The sequence below is a fragment of the Rutidosis leptorrhynchoides genome, chromosome 7 (assembly GCF_046630445.1).
Source record: "Rutidosis leptorrhynchoides isolate AG116_Rl617_1_P2 chromosome 7, CSIRO_AGI_Rlap_v1, whole genome shotgun sequence".
Taxonomy (NCBI): domain Eukaryota; kingdom Viridiplantae; phylum Streptophyta; class Magnoliopsida; order Asterales; family Asteraceae; genus Rutidosis; species Rutidosis leptorrhynchoides.
The window spans coordinates 79,692,175-79,715,006 of record NC_092339.1 but is presented as its reverse complement, the minus strand read 5'-3'; positions in this window follow the sequence as shown (position 1 = coordinate 79,715,006).

Genomic DNA, 22,832 nt, shown 5'->3' with positions numbered 1-22,832 from the left:
CTGCCTGAGCTCCTTGGATACATGTGCGTACACCAAACATCCAAATACTCTTAAGTGAGAGTATGATGGATCCTTTCCAGACCAAAGTTTCTCCGGAACTTCAAAATTCAGTGGTACTGATGGAGATCGGTTGATCAAATAACAAGCGGCTCTGACTGCTTCTCCCCAGAATGGCTTTGGCAGCTTAGCCATACTGAGCATGCTCCGAACACGTTCCATGATTGTTCGGTTCATTCTTTCTGCTATACCATTATGTTGAGGGGTACGTGGGACCGTCTTCTCATGTCGGATGCCATATGATCTGCAATAGGCATCGAACTGTCTGTAAGAGTATTCACCGCCGTTGTCGGATCGAAGACACTTTAACTTCTTTCCTGTCTCACGTTCTACCATGACATGGATCTGTTTGAAGTAATCGAACACCTGGTCCTTCGTCCGTAAGAAATATACCCACACCTTTCGAGAAGTATCATCGATAAACGTCAGAAAGTATCGATTGCCGCCAATTGATTCAACCTCCAAGGGACCTCAAACATCAGAGTGTACCAGACTGAGTAACTCTAATTTTTTCGTTGAAGAAGAATTAAACGAGACTCTATGCTGCTTACCAAACAGACAATGATTGCAAGGATCTAGCGCAGCATCCTTGTCTACATTGATAAGCTTCTTCTTTATTAGGGTAGAAAACCCTTTCTCACTCATGTGACCGAGTCTCTTGTGCCATAAATTTTGTGAAGCCTCCTTTTCTGCAACATTAATACTGTCTGTGCAGATCTTCACATGAGTCTTGTAAAGTGTGCCACAAATGTGTCCCCGAGCGAATATCATAGCGCCTCTTGACAATTTCCATGTGCCTATACTGAAATGACTATCATAGCCCTGTTTATCGATAACTACTCCGGAAAGTAAATTTAGCCAAAGATCTGGCACATGGCGGACATTCTTCAAAGTGATTGTGCTCCCGGAACTTGTCTTTATCTTGACATCACCAATTCCGACAATCTCAGCGGAACTGGAATTTCCCATCTTCACAGCTCCAAAGTCTCCAGCTTTGTATGTTGTGAAGTATTCCTTGTATGGAGTCACGTGGTAGGAAGCTGCAGTATCTACCACCCATTCTGTGTCTTCTCGTGAGACGTGAAGGCATGTCTCATCATGGGTTGAACAATAAGCTACATCACCTGTGATAGCAACTAATGTTTCTCCACCCTTATTCTTCGGCTGTGAACTGCTTTGACCTTGTTCCTCTTTTAATCTATAGCAGTTCTTCTTCATATATCCCTCTAATCCACAATGATGGCATTTATATGTTGGTTTTCTGCCATCAGCTGACCTGCCCCTGCTCTTACTTCTGCCTCTCCATTTATTTTTGCTACTCATTCGCTGTCTCCCCCGATTCTCTGTGACAAAGGCATGGGTCTGATCTGTGCCCATGTCCTTTCTCCTTGCCTCTTCACTGAATAGGGCATCCTTGACCATTGACATGGTAAGTTTGCCATTCGGTGCTGAGTTGCTGAGTGTTACTACCAGCGTTTCCCAACTATCGGGAAGGGAACTAAGTAGCAGTAGCGCCTGAACTTCATCACCAAGCGGCATCTCTACAGACGATAACTGGTTGACCAAGTTCTGAAACTCACTGGTATGCTCGGCAACTGAAGTTCCACTTTTGAGCTTCATGTTGACTAAACGCCTCATCAGCAGGGCTTTATTCCGAGCAGTCTTGGCCAGGTACATGTCCTCCAACTTTTTCCAGAGGACATATGCGTCTGTCTCTTGTGCAACATGGTGGAAGACACTATGATCAATACATTGACGGATCTGACCAATAGTTTTTCGGTTTGATTTATTCCACTCTTTCTCTTTGGCAGAATCAGGGTTTATACCCTTCAATTCAATAGGATCGAACAAATCCTTACAGCTGAGGAGATCTTCCATCCGAGGTTTCCACAGCGTGTAGTTTGTTGCTGTGAGCATAATCATAGCTTCGAAAGATGATGTTGACTCTTCTGTGGACATTATCACCTTAAAAATAATTTTTAACACAAACGGGGTTGAATTGTAGAAAACAGAGATCACCGTTACGTCCGGAACAGTTGAAAATGGTGGAATAGACACTTCGCGGCTTAAATTCCACTTACGGGGTAAAATTATAATTTTTATAAACTTCAGGGATCAAAAATGAAATTCTGAAAATTTCAGGGACCAAATTGTAAAATTTCAGAATTGCTACAGTACCGCTACAGCACCGCTACAGTGACTTGCTACAGTGCCGCCAGCTGCTACAGTGAATTGCTATAGTGATCTTCTTCTCCGGCGAAAATTCCGGCACCGGTCGTCTTCTCCGGGGAGATTCCGGCGAGTTGACCAAACTTTGACCGCGTTTTCTGGGCTCGTTATAACTCCGTTTAAGTCGCCGTTTTTTGCGTTGGACTCGGTTCGACGAGACGAATCCAATGGTACACTCAAAATTGAATTTTGAGAAAACTTCAGAAGACCCAAAAACTCAACCAACGTCTCTAACCAAGTTCTTGATACCACTTGTTAGGAAGAGGGTATCGCCTGGACGTTGGGAGATATAAATTTGAGAGAAAAACAACTCTATTACTCACAAGAATAGATTTACAGAGTATTACAAAACTCTTACAAAAAAAAACTCTCAAAACTCACACACACTCTCTAGGTTGTGATTACACTTCTCTGAGTGATTTAGGATAATTTACAACTGAGGTTTGCACCTCTATTTATAGTAAAAATTCTATGGCGGTGGAATTGTGTGAACGGAGAAGGTTGGCGGCCGTCATCGTCATCAACTTTGCTACTTCTATATGAGTTGTCAAGGTTGCCTATTTTGAATATCTAGAAGGTGGGCTTCTAGATTGTAGGCTGGAAATCTTCAAAGCGCAGGGACGATGTGCCTAACTACGTCGTATTAAAAAGGAAAACAGCCTAGCTAGCTGGTTAATTTGCTAAAATATTTATATGGTCATCGTGAGATATACAATACAAATGTTTTATATTTTTTACTTTAAGGAATTTGAAATAATAATGAAGATTCGTTCGTACAATCTGGCGTGGTCTTCGTCTGCTTAACTAACCTCTCAGTATGATTTTCCTTTCACGCTCACCTTTTCAAAATGTTTGGTCGCCAATCTATTTTAATCGAGTGTTGTTTATATTACTCTGTAGTAATCAATCGTGTTTTGGTTGATAAGATATAGAAGATCAGGTATGTGTATACATTCTGCGATATGTATATGGTTATGGGGTTGTTCAATATTTAGTTGAAACAACCGAATATCGAATCGAAACTAAACCGAATAAAATTATACTGAATTTGAAAAATATTTTTTTTTTTTGATAAGCGGAGAAATCCTCCTATAAATGAGCACATTGGATCCCCCAAAAAAGGCAAATTCTCAGGTAATTAAGCCCCATAGTTGAAAAATAACTTTTGGATCGAGCAAAAAATCGAAACCGAATTTGAATTCGGTTTTAACCGAAACTAAACCGAATTCAAAATCACTTTTCAGTGCGGTTCGCGGTTTTGATTTTTAAAGTTTCAAAACTAAACAGAATAACCCAAAAAACCGAAAATCGCACCGATTAACACCCCTATATAGTTGTCGTTATAGTTGAGGTCACAAAAGACCTTTCTACCTGTAAAACCAGCAACCCAAGTTCTACAAGGATGAAAGATAACTAGTCAAAGTTTCATGTAAAAACGTAACACTTATTACCCGTCGCAATCCAATCAATTTTCTAAGAAGTCGTAAACAATTTACTAAAATCCCTAAGTAAAAGTGATGGATCAAGGAGACAAGAGGGTCCTAGTAGTATTATGGAAAGTCCAATAATGATGTTGGTCACCGTATGTATGCCTCTTAAAGTTAAGGTATTGATAACGTTTATATGACACAACACAACTCACACTTAACCAATCTTTAATAATAAAAAAACAAAAATTAGTGGAAACACTTTCATTTGGTTCCTAATACGAGGATTAACATATAAATACTTTGTGATCATCTATATATATATATATATATATATATATATATATATATATGAAAAACAAGTTGTTGGGATCGAATACTCTCATTTTGCCACGCACACACGCGCTTTCGGGCAGGAAACCCGAACCGCATTACAGGGATCCGAACCTTATACCATCCCGAGGGGCAGGCGGTCGGACCTGGGTCCGGAATACGGGTTGGTAAAACCTTCCCCGGGGCAATTCGGCTTTCAGGAAATAAATCTCACGAATATTTTTAAGGGGAGAGACTCGAACTTCAGACCTCCTCACCCCCAATCCAATGCACAAGTGCAAAGGGGTGAATCACTGGACCACAAGGGTGGGTTCTAGATATCGATATATTTAATATTTTAAATTTGATAAATAATAAAAACAATAATTGTAATTGGCAACCTAGTTTAAGTTGTAATTGTAGCAAGTGCTATAAAAAGAAGGATTATGGATTATGTGTGTTGGATTAAACCTTTAAATTTGTTATTGACTAACCATATAGTGGCCGACTCGTGAAAGTGGAGTCAGCATGTAAAAGTGACCAATCGTTTATTCCGGAATGATTCCATCAAGATCTTTCAAACCTTTGTGATTAAAAATTAAATTGGGATCGTATTTGTATATGTATTATAGCAATATATTTTCTATTGAGTATCTTTGAAATTACTTGATTAAATGGTTTCCGGGTGTTGTGGAACAAACTAAAACGAAATTCATGTTTGGTCTGATTGTGTAGAATTTAATTAATAGTTGATAGATCCAATATATCGACTCAAATTGTGTTAGTAAAGATATATGTCTTAATATATAGTTGTAGCTAGAGTTTATAATCGGAACCGTAGTTTGTAATCAGAGTTGGATCAAGCATGGAATGGATATAACGGGTTCGGTTCATGCTTGACAACAACATAGGGGAATTTAAGAGTCATTTGAGTTTAACTCTCCGGTTCGAAGTACCGTGAATAACCCCTTGCGAGATGAAGATCTCAATAGGGGTGGTTAAACGCCGACCCACCATCATCGGGATAACTGGTAACGGATAGCTCAAGGTAGGTAATAGGATTTATGTTCACGGCACGTTACCTGAAACCATAAATAGATCGTATAATGTCCTATAAGTTCGGTAGCGCGGGTAAGAGCTGCGATGTATGGGTAGCGCAGACGGTAAGACTGTTGTGTTTCTATACCAGAAATAGTATAGGTTTAAGTTGGGATGAATCCTTGTTGTGTGCCTTGTATCGTGATTTGGATATCCTATTTATAGTGTAATCTTCTTTTGTTCATTAGTGCCGCGTAATAGGACAAAGGGATCGTGGTCTGTCCTAACAGTACCAATTTTCTTAAAGGGCTGACAAAAGTAAAAAACATCATGTCTGGCCTGGTTTCTGTCTACCATACACGCCCTGCAATATACAGCGCCTCCTGACAGATCGTACATCGACCAAGCGTGGTTCTTTTGCAGGCGTTTTGTCATTACACGCTCGCCATGTCCTGCGCGCTTCGCATTGCGGCACGCTATATATATGGCACGAGAGAGTCACGTGTGATGCACTACACGAGCTAATTGGGTATGTGTATCATTAAGTCCCCCAGTTCAATATTATGCACAAGTATTGCGCATGGTGTTGAACTCAACTTGCCAATCATCTTTTTCACGCATCAATATAATTTATTTTTTTTAATCTTCAAAAGTTGGAGGGTATAAAAAATGAAGGCAACTGATAGGGTACATTTCATGCGAAATGATTTTTTTGTCGTCTGTCAGTCTTTTGAAGCTTATTTGGAGTTATGCTATTGGAGATATTATTTGGAACTTGAGTTAAGCTTGTGTTAGTAGAAGAAGAGGATGATTGTTATTGGTCCAAGCAAGTGCAAGTTTTTGGAGAACACTATAGCCATCTAGTGCATATTTATGAAAGGTATCACTTTGAGCCTAACCTTCTTGCGCTTTGGCATTGTTCACTTATTTGTTCTCTATCTCCAAAGCTTGTTTCGTCGATTGTTTGCTTGAGGACAAGCAAAGATTCAAATGTAGGGGGTTTGATATTGCTCAATTTATATATGTTTTATTTCGCGATATCTACCTCACTTTGCTCAGTTTATGACTATCTTGGAGCCTATTTTGTGTTCTATTGAGCTAAATGGTAAATTAAGGACTAAGGAGTTGATTTGGTGTAAAATTGACCAAATCTTGGGCAAAAATGGCTAAGAAAATGGAAAGTGCAGAATCAACATCAAAAGCGCCGCTCTTGTGATCTAAAAGCGCCGCACTAACTGAAAAAGCGACGTTCTCATGCACATTTCAGCTCCATTTTCCTCCAGTGAGCAAAAGCGTCGTTCCTACAGTGAAAAGCGTCGCTCCTATTCAGCCAAAAGTGTCGCTCCTCAACAAAAGCGCCGTCCCTGTTTAGAGCTAAAAGCGGCGTTCCTGATCAAAAGCGCCGCTCCTCATTAAATCCAAAAGCGCCGCTCCTGACCAAAAGCGGCGCTCCTGTCGCTGTTTCAGCCAAGATTTTCAGCATTATAAAAGGAACGAGATAGGTCATTTTTCATATGCATCTTAGGGAGCAGCTGCTTAAGGTCCGCATTTCACATACAAAACCCTAATTTCATCATCCGTTGGTGTTTAAGGGTGGATTCAAGGAAGCTAGCTCAAGATTCATCATTGTTTAGCTTAGATCTTCATTTTCTTTACATTTTGGGTTGTAATCTTCACTTTACTTTTCATATTTTGCATTGATTACTTGTAATAACTTGAAGATGATGATGATTTACATTTCTATGCTTATTATTAGTTTAATTTTAGCTATGATTGGCTAAATCTCTCGTGTTTGCGTATCTATGAATCTCTAATGCTAGTGTTTGCCCCAAATCAATTGATTATTGTTGTTTGAATGAATTACATGATCATGTGTTGTTGAGTTAGCTAAAGATCTATTGCTATGAGTTTGTTTTAGGTTTGACTTTGATTACATATGTTGTGTAGCTCTCTTAGTGATTTAAGAAGTGAATCAATATGTGCTTCAACACCTTAGGTGATCTAGACTACTAGCTTAGGAATTGCAAGTGATTGTGTTCTTGATCTAGGTTGGTTTTCAAATGGCCTCTTGTCAACATAGTAATGCCGATTATCTTAAGTGATTTCGATAGTTGGGGGTTTTAAGTGATTTCAACCCAAGCTCAATCTCAATGACCAAATCATGCTTAACTCGATCCTAGGATATAAAGCTTATGTGAATTCGCGGAGTTTCATTTGATTTGAGATTTAGTAGTGATGCTAAATATTTAATAGATCAACAACTAATGTGTGACAACCCGGAAATTTCTGACCAAATTTAAACTTAATCTTTATATGTTTCCGACACGATAAGCAAAGTCTGTAATATTGATTCTCAAACTTTTTGAACTAATGTTATATATTCAGTTAACCTTTGACTATTGACCGACGATTTACGAACATCTATTTGTATATATATATATATATATATATATATATATATATATATATATATATATATATATATATATATATATATATATATATATATATATATATATATATATATATATATATAATAAGTTAGAATATTAATTATTCATAAATAACTTGCAATGTGTATTTAAAAACTGATTTATGTATATTAAATAAAGATATATACATATATATAATTTCAAGTTATTTAGTAAACGATAGTAACATTCGTTTATTGATTCGATTGATATTTAGATAAGTTAACTAAAATGTTTAAGATGAACAAGTAAAACACTAATTTACTACAGTATTTTCGAATTGCTACAGTACCCGAAAAGCTACAGTGTTTTCGAAAATCACTATTTGCTACAGTAAAAAACTATTTACTACAGTAAAAATGACTTTGCTACAGTAAATACTGTTTGCTACAGTAAACACTATTTGCTACAATGAATAATATGTCGACAAACAAGAAAACAAAACATATTGGGTGCGTACCAGCTGGCCATGCGATCACATGGCAAATGGGCATGAAACCCATGCGATCGCATGGGTGAAGAAATCAGCAAACATCTATAAATTGAGGAGTCGTGCACTGGTTACACACACACACACATATATTTCTATCTATATTACTCCGTATGTTATTTATTTTATTTAAATTATTAATATTACTATTATTATTATTATTAAGATTAAGATTAATATTATTATTAATGTTATAGTTAGGAGTATTATTATTATTATTATTTATACATAAAATACTACGACGAGGTTCTGCTCGCGTGTTTATGAACTGGGTTTTCAAATGGGTTAGAGCTAAAGAAATTACGGGTTATAGCTATGGAGGTTATGGGTAATGTTCGGGGGTATGCTTGTGAGGTCAATCTAGTGTTTATCATCTTCGTTGCGTCTACGTACTTTCCTACAATATTGAATCACAATATTGATACGTGAGCATTCATATCTTATCTTTTATATATTAATAGTGTATCCATATCTAGTGCTCGAGTATATATGTTTATGCATGCTTGTATGCTTTAATTTTATCGTTAGATAGCTTATGATGAATCACGAATTTGATACATATGCTACTGATATAAAGTATATGATATGCATGTTTTTGGAAAGCTGGCGAAAAATTATTAACTTTTCATTTAGAAATCGCGTGATTTCGATGAACGGATTAAAAGATATGGTCAACTGAATTATGGTTAACGTTAATTGAAATTGTGTTTGAAACTGTAAATTAATATTTAAACAACTTGTCTAAGAGATTGATAAATTGGATTTTCAAATATTACTAATCGAGTAAATGAATTTCTATATAAGGCACGTCTCGTCTTGTTGAGCAATTGTCAAAGTTGACTGTCTTATCATGTTTTAAAGCTTTATAAACACTATAATCTGATTTTACAAGTATTGAAAAACTATGTGAAATAATAAAATATTTCCGATTGCCATGATAATTCAAATATAATATAGCTCCTGAAATAAATAATATTTTGAGTTTGATAAACTATAAATTCGTTCAATTATCAAGACTTATATTATGTTAATAAACATGTATAGATTTAAAGATCATATTGGGTCAGGTTGACTTTTGAGATGACTTTTGTTAACTTTTGCATGTCGGTCTCGAGCATTATGATTGTGATACACTATGACCCGACCTAGCCTGTTAGACATTTATTGACCAACATATGTTCTCTAGGTTGAAATCTATAATTACTTTGCATTCCGAGTTTCGGTCATATTTCGATGAATGACCTTATATGCTGCTAAGGTGAGTTTATAGATCCCTTTTTAATTGCTTTTGCAATCTATATTTTTAGACTGAGAATACATGCACTTTACTTTAAACGCAATGGATACAAGTAAATACTAAATTCTACACTGAGTTTGAACCGAAAATCCCTTAGCTTTGGTAACTAGTAACTGCCAGTTATAATAACTGGTAGGCGCGAGTAGTTGTATATGGATCCATAGGGCTTGACATCCCCGTCTGTTTCAGGTATAGAAACCCTAGCCTGAACTATAAAGCGGACGTATTGTAACGACCCTGGATTTTCCAACTTATATTTATTAATATTTATTATTAATACTTGTATTTTAATAAATGTATTCTTGTACATTTACTTGTCACCGTATTTGACTTTCCATGTCCCGACTTGTCTTTGTGACACACGTACTTTTCACGAATAATATTTCGAATATTATTTACATTCATAATTAATTATTATTAATTATTTTTAATTAACTAATGCAAGTAGTTAATTACTTGGGCTTTTTATTTAATTTGTTGCTTACTTGAACTTGGGCTTGTATTAATGGACTTGGAAGCCTACCCTACTTCTCTTAATGGACTAGTTGTGAGCCCACTATATTACTAGTAACTTATTAAGGCTTAAACTAGATTAATTAGTGAAATAAGGAGACAAATACTTTAAACATGCTTGCACCTCTTTCCCATGCAATTTAACTTTAATCCATTTTAAGCTTACACAATCTCCCAACACTTGAAAGATTGCTTTTGACCTTGCCTCTTTTGGCTCCTTTGGCCGTCGGCTTTGATGGGCATGAAAGGGAGTTCAAGTTTCAATTTTTGTTACTTATTTGCTAGTTTACTACTTCATTTTCTCACACACAAACTTACACTTTCTTTCTCTCATCTCTTTTATCTCAAACTTGTAAGTAACAAAGCTTTATTTTCTTTCTTTTTCTTCCATTAAAATCGACATCTATCATCATCATTTCTTCTTATTTTGTTACTTGTTGTTTGTTGTTGTTAAATATCAAGCTATCTAGCTTGTATCTTCATGTAATCTTGTTACTTTCATCGTTGTTTGATGAAGAACCAAGAACAAGGATCTAAGTTTCCATAACTTATGGTTCTACACTTAAAATGTTATAAGATTTAAAGTTCATAAGCTTTATAATCATACTTGTGTTCATGTTTTGTAGACTTGAAGCTTATTTCTTTAAGATCCAAACTTTGATTTGAATCTTCTCAAGTATGAAACAAACATAAACATAATACTTGTAACTTTAGTTTATATCTTCATTTTATTTATTTAAAGTTGTGATATTGTTAATTTGGTCAAGTATTACTAGTTAAACTTGATCTCATATTTCTTGAAACTAAAGTTAAACTTTGTAAGTTCAAGAACATGGAAGTATAACTTTCTAGTTATAACTTTGTGCACTTATGTTAGATCTAAGTTTTTATAGCTTATGATCTTCTAATTTTATTGTAAATAAGAGCTTATAAGCTTACATACATTCTACAAGATTAAAACCTAAGTTTCATGACTTATGGTTTCATTAAAGTTAAGATCCAAGTTCTATAACTTAGGGTTTAACTTAAGAAAACTAGATCTAGACTTTTTGGTCTAGGATCTTCAAGATTTAACTAAGAACTAAGTTCTACAACTTAAGATCTTGTTTACTTAGTTTACTTTCAAGTTTGTAACTTAATATTACTATTAGAACTCGTGTATGTGTCGGATCTAAGATCTTGATGTAACTTTGGTTCATCAAACTACTTACAAGCCTTAAATGAGTTGTGCTACATATCTTAGACATACATTAGTGTTATTATGGTCAAAACTTGGTAAATATGATGCAAACACATCAACGAGTGGTACACTTGAAGCTATAAGCATCAATAATGAGAACCGTGAAGAGCATCAAGCACCAAGAACCCACGGAGCACCTTACCTACTGTTTTCCGGGTCTGATCAATAACCTGGGCTACTGGAAAAGTTGATTTCCAGCTAGTTCGGTTCGATTAGATGATTTTCCATTTACGCCTCGTCTTAATCCGAGTTACGGTTTAGGATTTATGGCCTTCCGAAAGTCACTACACCCTTTTAACGTTGTGCTGAAATTTCTGACCTACTCGCACTTAAACCATCGCCACGGTCAAACGAAGACGTGTTTGGTTCTGGAAATTGGTCAACCTCTAGGGGACTCATATACGGAGCTATGGACACTAGTCTCACCTCATTTCAGTTTGTATAGAGGTCGTGGCGACTGAACGAAGTCAGACTTTGTTTCAAACTCTATTCTTGATTGAAACTTACTTTACACTTTTTGATTAATGATGAATGATGATGATACTTAAGACCTAATTTACATACTTTTAAACCTTTGGGAATGATTTACTGAGTTAGTAACTTTTGACTTAGGTTGAGGACCTTTTGGACAAACTACTTGCTTACTTTCCCGAATCAACTTTACTACTTTTCACTGTAAGTTATAGCATCCCTTTTTTACTTTAACTATTTTGGGAACTGAGAATACATGCACATTTTACGTTTTACATACTAGGCACGAGTACTTAAACTTTATATATGTGTGGGTTATATAGCATAAACTTTCCCCTTAGCTCGGTAACGTTTAGTCATTGGTCTTTGAACCGGTGAACGCAAATCTTAGATATGGATCCATAGGGTTTGACATCCCCACTCGGGCTAGTCGCGCTAGCATTTAACGGGTGTTTAATACTTCGTAAACTTACGCACTCGCCAAGTGTACTTTTAGGGGGTGTTATTTACGTTAAGTTAGTTACCAAGTGCCCACAGTTATACATATACTTTTCATACTGTTTTGAAACACTGAAATCTCGTAGCCTATCTTACATTACTGTTACATTAAACTATAGCTCACCAACCTTTGTGTTGACATTTTTAAGCATGTTTTTCTCAGGTGGATAAGAGGTTTGTTTGCTTCCGCTGTTGTAGTCTTGCTGTAGACACCCGCTGCTTGTGTTAGAGATGTCTTCGCATGAAACGTTTATCTTGCATTCACAAACTTTATTACTTTTGAACAATGTATTCGTAATGACTATTGGGTCACGTACTATTATTAATTGCTTCTATTCATAGAAGCATACTTTCATTGTAAAATATTTGATGTTGGTTAAGACATCACCTTTTCTTATGAATGCAAAACTTCTTTTAAAACAACATATAGTGTTTGACCTTGTAATGATCCTGTTGTTGATGATCCGTACACGTTGATTTTGTAAGGGGCGTCACATTTGGTATCAGAGCATTGGTTGTAGGGAATTAGGTGGCATTAGTGAGTCTAGACCGGATCGAGTAGGATTCACTAATAGGACTAATCTACAACTTGCTAGTTTACTTGTTTCTGCGGAACTTGCTGCATGCTGCTGCTTACTTTTACTGCTATATGCCGTATGCTACTACATGATTTCACTACTGCATGCTACCATCTGCTTTTGCTTGCATGATACTTCTGTAGGATTCGTTATTATTGTCATGCTATTTACTGTTATAGATGATCTAGACTGTCGTAGTTACCTTGCCTAATACGTGCTTGCTATATGACTTACTGACATGGAAAAAGTTATTTTTCCTTGTTCAGATGTCGGATGTCCCGCCCGTTATCATTTTAGAGAGCGACTCAGACTCATCCACCACCTCACCTGCTACTACTGCAGACACAAAGATCCAGTCCTCTTTACCCTCCAGCGACTCTGGCGCTTCGTGTGACGACCCGGAAATTTTTGACCAAATTTAAACTTAATCTTTATATAAGTTCGATACGATAAGCAATGTATGTATTGTCGAGTCTTGAAAATTTTAGAACTACGTTCATTTATTCATTTACTCTTTGACTATTCCCGACGATTCGCGAACAATTGTTATAAATAAAGTATGTATATATATATATATATATATATATATATATATATATATATATATATATATATATATATGTAAATATAAATAATAGTATATATAATAATTTGAGATAATAAAATACAATTTAATCTTTTGAATTGAATTGAATATTCAAAGTATTACATAAAATAATTAAGTTGCTATCAACATGAATATATACACATATATTGTAATATAATAAATATTCAGGATATATTATCATAAGATATATTATCCATATGACATAAATATTAATATATAATAGTAATATATTGAATTTAATTACAAGTTTAAATATAATTGTAATATTTTATTTTTATCAATAATATAATACTTATTACCATTACATTATTACAAAGTGTTATTATTATTATTTATAAAATTAAGAAGTATTATTATTATTAGTATTATTATCATATATTACTAATTAATAATTATTAATATTAAATTGAATATAATATAATTCAGATAAATAATTCAGATATATAATATATAAATAAGCGTAATATTTATGTCTTTATCATTTTTTTTTTCCTGTTTGGTTACTATCTGCTCGTGATTTCTGGTCGAACACTCAACTGCTATATGGCAAAATCGATCCTTGTTTGCTTCCTTCAGTGTTACAGATCGTAATCACTAGTACAAAGTTGTTTCCAATCACATTCAGCTTTTAATTCTTTATTATTTATATTATTGATCGAATTTCTTTATTTGTCGACACTTGAACTATAAGTTAATCTAATTGCTTTTGACATTGAGGAGTTTAATCAGTTCTTTTATTCTCACTATCAATTATCATCTTAGATTACTCTAAATCACTGAATTTAATTAAATTGTTTTATTTATTTTTCTTTATTTTTTTACAGCTCGTTGCACTCCGTTCCATTTTTTTTTCAAAGACTCGAAATTGAATGAATGGTTAAAAACTAAAATTACAGAGTTATTAGAAATCATTCACTCAAACTTTCTTTAAAGTTTGGACTTCCAATTTTTCAAAACGATATCGAATTTGTGAGTCAAAGTTTTGAGATAAAAAGTCAACCGAGTGTTCTAGGATTAAATTGGAGTTATAGAAGTCGTTTCAATTGAAATTAATGATTCATAAAGCTTCTATGAATCATTTGCAACATATTTCGTGTTATGAAGTTTGTCTAATATGCTCGAAAAATCTGAATCAATTTTTTTTTAATTTCAAACAGCGACGCTGTATATAGCTATATTCATTTTTTTTTCGTTTTATATATTTTTTTTATTATCAAAAACATAAATTTCTGATTTCTTATTGTCCACAAGTCTTAAATAAATCACGAATTCGTTTGCCTTGGTCCTCTGGTCGATTAGCTCAGTGAAGAAGGGAAGGAGATAGAACACTATGAGGAGGGGTTAAAGAAAAATAAAACGAGTATGCATCAGGAAAAACACAATAGAGTAGTTGGTTAAGGTGTTGGGGGTGTAAGCGGGAGGTCGCCGGTTCGAGTCCCGGCTTGGACGGTTTGATATTTTTTTTGGAGCTTTTTAAGGTAGTAACCATTATTATTATTATCATTATTATTATTATTATTATTATTATTATTATTATTATTATTATTATTATCATTATTATTATTATTATTATTATTATTATTATTATTATTATTATTATTATTATTATGATTGTTATTGTTATTGTTAGTACTAATTATTATTTGTTATAATTGTTATCATTACTAAGTTATTATAATTACTTAGTATTATTATTATTATTAAGTATTAGGATTATTATTATTATTATTACTATTATCATTATTAGGAGCATAATAAAATTATCATTATAAACATTAATTAGTGACAAAAATAATGTAACTTATTATTATTTTTGTAAATATTAGTAATTATACCATTTCTAGTACTATTATTATTAATATGGATATGTTTAGGATTATTATTATTGTTGTTATAAAACAATACAAGTTATTATTATTCTCACTAATATTGGTATAAATATCATTTTTCGTAATTATTAGTTTTACTATTATTATTATAAACATATTTTAACAATATCGTTATTAATATTAGTATTATCAATATTAATAAAATTATTAGTATTAGTAAATCATTATTATCAAAACTATCATTTTCGTTACAAATAAATATTTTGTACCTAAAATATACTTAATACATATATTATAATCATATTAATAGTTTATATATCACATATCAAATATGATAACATTATTTATATAAATACTTATATATAACGAATTAAGAATATTTTTATATAATACTAACCATATATATATATATAGATATATTAATATGACCAAATATATAGATATTAAACATTTTAATTATATACACAAACTAAATAAGTATAATATATAATTCAAGTTATAGTATATAAACTTGTTCGAATACGATTACACATTTTAATATATATACAAATTATATAGGTTCGTGAATCCGAGGCCAACCCTGCATTGTTCAGTTTGTCTAATGTCGTCATATGTATTTTTACTACAAAATACATTAGGTGAGTTTCATTTGCCTTTTTACCCTTTATATTTTTGGGCTGAGAATACATGTGCAACTTTTATAAATGATTTACAAAATAGACACAAGTACGTGAAACTACATTCTGTGGTTGAATTATCGAAATCGAATATGCCCCTTTTTATTAAGTCTGGCAATCTAAGAATTAGGGAACAGACACCCTAATTGACGCGAATCCTAAAGATAAATCTATTGGTCCTAACAAGCCCCATCCAAAGTACCGGATGCTTTAGTACTTCGAAATTTATATCATGTTCGAAGGAGGATCCCGGAATGATGGGGATATTCTTATATGTATATTGTGAATGTCGGTTACCAGGTGTTCAATCCATATGAATGATATTTTTGTCTCTACGCATGGGACGTATGTTTATGAGAAATGGAAATATGAAATCTTGTGGTCTATTAAAATTATGAAATGATTATTTATGTTAAACTAATGAACTCACCAACCTTTTGGTTGACACTTTAAAGCATGTTTATTCTCAGGTACGAAAGAAATCTTCTGTTGTACATTTTGATCATTTTAAAGATATTACTTGGAGTCATTCATGACATATTTCAAAAGACGTTGCATTCGAGTCGTTGAGTTCATCAAGATTATTATTAAGTCAATTATAGTTGGATATTTTATGAAATGGTATGCGTGTCATCAACTTTTGATGTAAAGTAAGTTTGTCTTTTAAAAACGAATGCAACTTTTGTAAAATGTATCATATAGAGGTCAAGTACCTCGCGATGTAATCAACTATTATGAATCATTTGTAATCGATATGGACTTCGTCCAGATGGATTAGGACGGGGCATTTCAGTTGGCATCAGAGCTGGTATAACGCCGTCCATGTGTGGCGGGTTAGTCGTAATGGAGGTTCTCACAGTGTTACCTGTGACGAAGCATTGGCTCTTACTCCTTGCGATCCCTTACGAGGGTTGGCAGTAACCGAGAGGCAGGCCCTATTATCAGTATCTGAGGTACACTCAGTGGTCACCAGGCGGTTAGCTGGGAAAGCACTGGGTGGGACGGTGGTTGTCCCCACTGTAATTTCAGTTGGTATCAGAGCGGTGGTCTTAGCGAACCAGGTCTTGCATTAGTATGTCTAACTGATAGTTATTTAGATCCATTAGTGAGTCTGGACTTCGACCGTGTCTGCATGTCAAAAGTTTTGCTTATCATTTCGTGTCGAAAATTACCTGCTTATCAATCTTAGGGAATCACTAGCTTATCATTCTTAGTCTAGACACATCATACTGCAATGATTGCATGAATAGTGTATAGACAAAATTCATATCTTAGCGTATCTGCTAATTCATATCTTAGCGTATCTGTTATTGTTACCTTTGCCTGACAGATTCCGTAGATTCCTCTGTAAATTTATGAGATTTTAGTATTTTATATGCATATGTAAATTATGTATTGCAGGATACTAATCTACATCCTATAATCTATTTCTTATCGAAATTCCTTCATCTGATCGTACGAGATGAATCCCATAACCAGTTCGAATCCCTCAGATTTCGATAGCTATTCCAATAGTTATTTCGACAGCTATTCCAACATGGATATTCACCTAAGCTCTGAAGGCGGAGTCACCAGAATAAATCAATCAATCAGCCATTCCCAATTCACCTGATGGGTTCGTAGTTGACTTAATAAATGGAGACGTGAAGAAGGCGATCCTTTCCGTCAACCAAATTCACCATTTGGCGAAGAGCCTGAAGCACTTACCGGCAAACTCATTCGAAACACCATTTTCACACTCATTTCCTGAATATCTCTCCACGATTACATACTATCTCAAATTCAAAACCTTATTCATCCACTCGTTCTGACTGACAATCATCCCATAATAATAGAAGAAGTCAACGAACTTCGCGCTCGAGAAATAAATTTGGAGAATATGGTGCAAAATTTACCAGCTTCAGCAACATCATCGGTACCAACGGTACCATCAGCGACAGCACCAGTATCATCAACAATCCATGCCTCAACATCTCATTATGTACCTCGAGTATAACCAACTTTCTACGAATCGTTCTAGATCAATTATCTTCATTCGACATAGCGATTATGTAATCTCTAATGTTTTAGAGATTATATATCCTAGTTTTGACGGTAAACCAAATGAGTTTAATACAAAATTAACTCATTAAATCCATGATTACATCTGAAGAAAATATATATGTATATATGTTTTCATAAAGATTGTAATTAAAAATTCTTTTGTACAAACTGTTAATGGTGAAAATATTTTTAACGGGTAGGTAATACCCGAGGAATATTTAAGATTTCACATTAATAAGTTACACTGTACATTCTTCAAATCTGATTCAACATTCATTTACTATCCTATTTACATCTACAAAGATACGAATCCGTTCACCGCAGAATAACCATTTTCATTCAATTTCATATTTGGATTTTGACCTATCAGAATCCAACAAGTGGCATAATGAAGAAAACATTTGAAAAATAAAATTTGTTAGAAACAAACAATTTAACTATGAAAGGAATTTTGTTAAGAATCCACGCTAACTGTTCCTAGCTAACTGTTCCTAGCTAACTGGTTACATTTTATTTATTGCAATTTAATTATCGCAATTTACATTATTGCAATTTAATTATCGCAATTTACATTCTCGCAATTTTATTTATTGTCATTTAATTTCTATATTTATTTTACGCACTTTAAATATCGGGACACGTATACAAGGTTTTGACATATCATATCGACGCATTTATATATATTATTTGGAATAACCATAGACACTCTATATGCAGTAATGATCGAGTTCTCTATACAGGGTTGAGGTTGATTCTACAATAATATATATAATTTGAGTTGTGATCGAGTCTGAGACATGTACACGGGTCACGATACGTATTAATTAATTCGAATATTATATATTAAACTATATATGAATTATTGGACTATTAACTGTGGACTATCGACTGTGGACTAATAACATTGGACAATTAAAATGAATTAAAATATGGATTATAACATATGAAACTAAATATTCTTCAAGTTTGCCACTTGATTTCATCTTACACCTCATTTGTATCTTGACAATCACAATCTGCGTTCAAACCTTTCATGATTCTTGAAAACACCACAATCGAGAGGATGAACCAACCGCACTTCATCTACGGAAGAAAAGATTGATACATATAGTTATGCACCTGAAAAACTCTCGGAAACTGAGTAAACATTTAAAACGTAGCTATGCTAATTTCTTAGTGTTATTAGTACCCAAAATAACTTTACAATTCTTTTCCAAATTAGTCAATTTCGTCACAGCTCCAGCAAGTCAACTTCGACTTCTCAGTAGAATTAACTTTATTATAACCTCGATATCTAAGTTTGCCTTTCGTCATCGTTATCAGGAAACCGTTCATATTCCACCGCACTAACAGTAAACTTACCAGCAATATAATTGATCTTTGACTTTCCGAAAAATCATTAACTTTGTTGAAACCTATTCATATACTCATCCACATCTTGTAACGAGAACTGCCATACCAATTACTGAGAATCAGCAATCAGTATTTCGAATCTCGTAGCCTTTCTACATCAACAGTTATATGTATAACATTTATCATTTAGAATTATGGTCTTTTATTCTGAAATTCTGAACAGCACTCAGTCTACAAATCAATACTCTGAATATTGAAAAAGCTGAATGAAGCAGCAGAAACTGTAGACAACCGTAAACGACCTTAATCGTCAGAAGTTTAATGATAAAGAATTGTATATTGGCAAAGCTTAGAAAAAGTTTGAAACTGAAAAACTGATTGAACAAACTACAAAGGAGTCTCTGAACAAATTACAAGTACTAAACTTGTACATTACGAATCCTGATGATTCTGTTTCTGATGAAATCTTTAGTGAATACCTTGCTTCTGACTCCAAACTCTTGCGGACAAATTTTCTTCACCATCTTTCGATATTAGAAATTCCAAGATATCATCATAATTTTTCATTATAAATATCCTCCATATTTCTGAAGATATTTTCATAACTATTCTTATCTGAAATCATTAATCTCTTAGTGCTATCAGTGTTACATCATATAGAAACTGTTAGTTTCTATGTTCTGTAAACTTTCGAACTTAAAATATGAATGTTATTGAAGTAATGTTGGGAATTGATGCATGAGTTAGTATAATATAATGACACTTGATCAACGTGATTATATTACAGTAAGTCATGCTGAGTTTCTAATGAAACGTGATGGTGGTTCACAGTAGATCATACCATCATCATCTGTCATGTTACATAACCTTATCATTCTACTTAACTCCTGAATATATCAAGAAAATGTATTCTTGATGGTTCTATCTTCCGTGATGTTGATAAATTTAAAAATCAAATCGTGCTATCACGTTCCTTCCTGCCTAGAACATTATAATCATTCGAAACTCTATATCTACAAATTATGGACTATTATTCGCTTGGTATAGAGTCGGGATGAGAAAACAAAAGCATGAAGCTCCGAAATAGAAAAAGGGTATAAATCACAGCAAATAAAAGAGAGCATTAACTGTGAATGACGATAATTATAGAAGACGGAAGCAGGGACTCTAAATTGTCAGTGAAAATATAAAACCCAATAACAACACGGAGGTTACAAACCATGAATATTAATACGAATAACAATACAAAGAGACGGTATAATTAAGAATAGTATCACCCCAAGGTAATAGTAGAAGTAAACAGATTCTTCTGGTGGAAGATTGAAAAGAAGGATGACAGAAATGATAACTAGAAAAATATCAAGGATTAGAACTGGATTAAGCATTTTCAAAATCTTTTGGATGTATGAACTAAGAAGGAAAGTATAGGAATGATGAAAATAATGGGACGCAAAAAGCTTAATTTATAATGGAAATATCAGACAGAGTAATCGAGGCAGATCACCGTATTTAATTATAGAGATCTTAATTTCCTTACTCGCCGAAGAACCAAATCTTTTAGATTTCGAAGATTTTCTTTAAATCCTTTGAATTTCTAAATTCAACCCTCTACGTCAAAAGTTAAGACGTACCTTATTTTCTAAATTCAACCAAGACTACGTCAAAAGTTAAATACTATCTCAATCTTTTATGACAACTTCACTCGTACGCTCCGCATAATCGAATCGTTCTATCTATATTAATCAATAATGATAAAACTCTATTTATCAACTGATATTCGTCATAAAAATATATTTATCATTAACCATGACGACCTCACTCAAATTTCGGGACGAAATTTCTTTAACGGGTAGGTACTGTGACGACCCGAAAATTTTCGACCAAATTTAAACTTAATCTTTATATAAGTTCGATACGATAAGCAATGTATGTATTGTCGAGTCTTGCAAATTTTAGAACTACGTTCATTTATTCATTTACTCTTTGACTATTCCCGACGATTCACGAACAACTGTTATAAATAAAATATGTATATATATATATATATATATATATATATATATATATATATATAAATATAAATAATAGTATATATAATAATTTGAGATAATAAAATACAATTTAATCTTTTGAATTGAATTGAATATTCAAAGTATTACATAAAATAATTAAGTTGCTATCAACATGAATATATACACATATATTGTAATATAATAAATATTCAGGATATATTATCATAAGATATATTATCCATATGACATAAATATTAATATATAATAGTAATATATTGAATTTAATTACAAGTTTAAACATAATTGTAATATATTATTATTATTAATAATATAATACTTATTACCATTACATTATTACAAAGTGTTATTATTATTATTTATAAAATTAAGAAGTATTATTATTATTAGTATTATTATCATATATTACTAATTAATAATTATTAATATTAAATTGAATATAATATAATTCAGATAAATAATTCAGATATATAATATATAAATAAGCGTAATATTTATGTCTTTATCATTTTTTTTCTGTTTGGTTACTATCTGCTCGTGAGTTCTGGTCGAACACTCAACTGCTATATGGCAAAATCGATCCTTGTTTGCTTCCTTCAATGTTACATATCGTAATCACTAGTACAAAGTTGTTTCCAATCACATTCAGCTTTTAATTCTTTATTATTTATATTATTGATCGAATTTCTTTATTTGTCGACACTTGAACTATAAGTTAATCTAATTGCTTTTGACATTGAGGAGTTTAATCAGTTCTTTTATTCTCACTATCAATTATCATCTTAGATTACTCTAAATCACTGAATTTAATTAAATTGTTTTATTTATTTTTCTTTATTTTTTACAGCTCATTGCACTCTGTTCCATTTTTTTTTTCAAAGACTCGAAATTGAATGAATGGTTAAAAACTAAAATTACAGAGTTATTAGAAATCATTCACTCAAACTTTCTGCAAAGTTTGGACTTCCAATTTTTCAAAACGATATCGAATTTGTGAGTCAAAGTTTTGAGATAAAAAGTCAACCGAGTGTTCTAGGATTAAATTGGAGTTATAGAAGTCGTTTCAATTGAAATTAATGATTCATAAATCTTCTATGAATCATTTGCAACATATTTCGTGTTATGAAGTTTGTCTAATACGCTCGAAAAATCTGAATCAATTTTTTTTTATTTCAAACAGCGACGCTGTATATAGCTATATTCATTTTTTTTTTCGTTTTATATTTTTTTTATTATCAAAAACATAAATTTCTGATTTCTTATTGTCCACAAGTCTCAAATAAATCACGAATTCGTTTGCCTTGATCCTCTGGTCGATTAGCTCAGTGAAGAAGGGAAGGAGATAGAACACTATGAGGAGGGGTTAAAGAAAAATAAAACGAGTATGCATCAGGAAAAACACAATAGAGTAGTTGGTTAAGGTGTTGGGGGTGTAAGCGGGAGGTCGCCGGTTCGAGTCCCGGCTTGGACGGTTTGATATTTTTTTTGGAGCTTTTTAAGGTAGTAACCATTATTATTATTATTATTATTATTATTATTATTATTATTATTATTATTATTATTATTATTATTATTATTATTATTATTATTATTATTATTATTATTATTATTATTATTATTATTATTATTATTATTATTATTATTATCATTATTATTATTATTATTATTATTA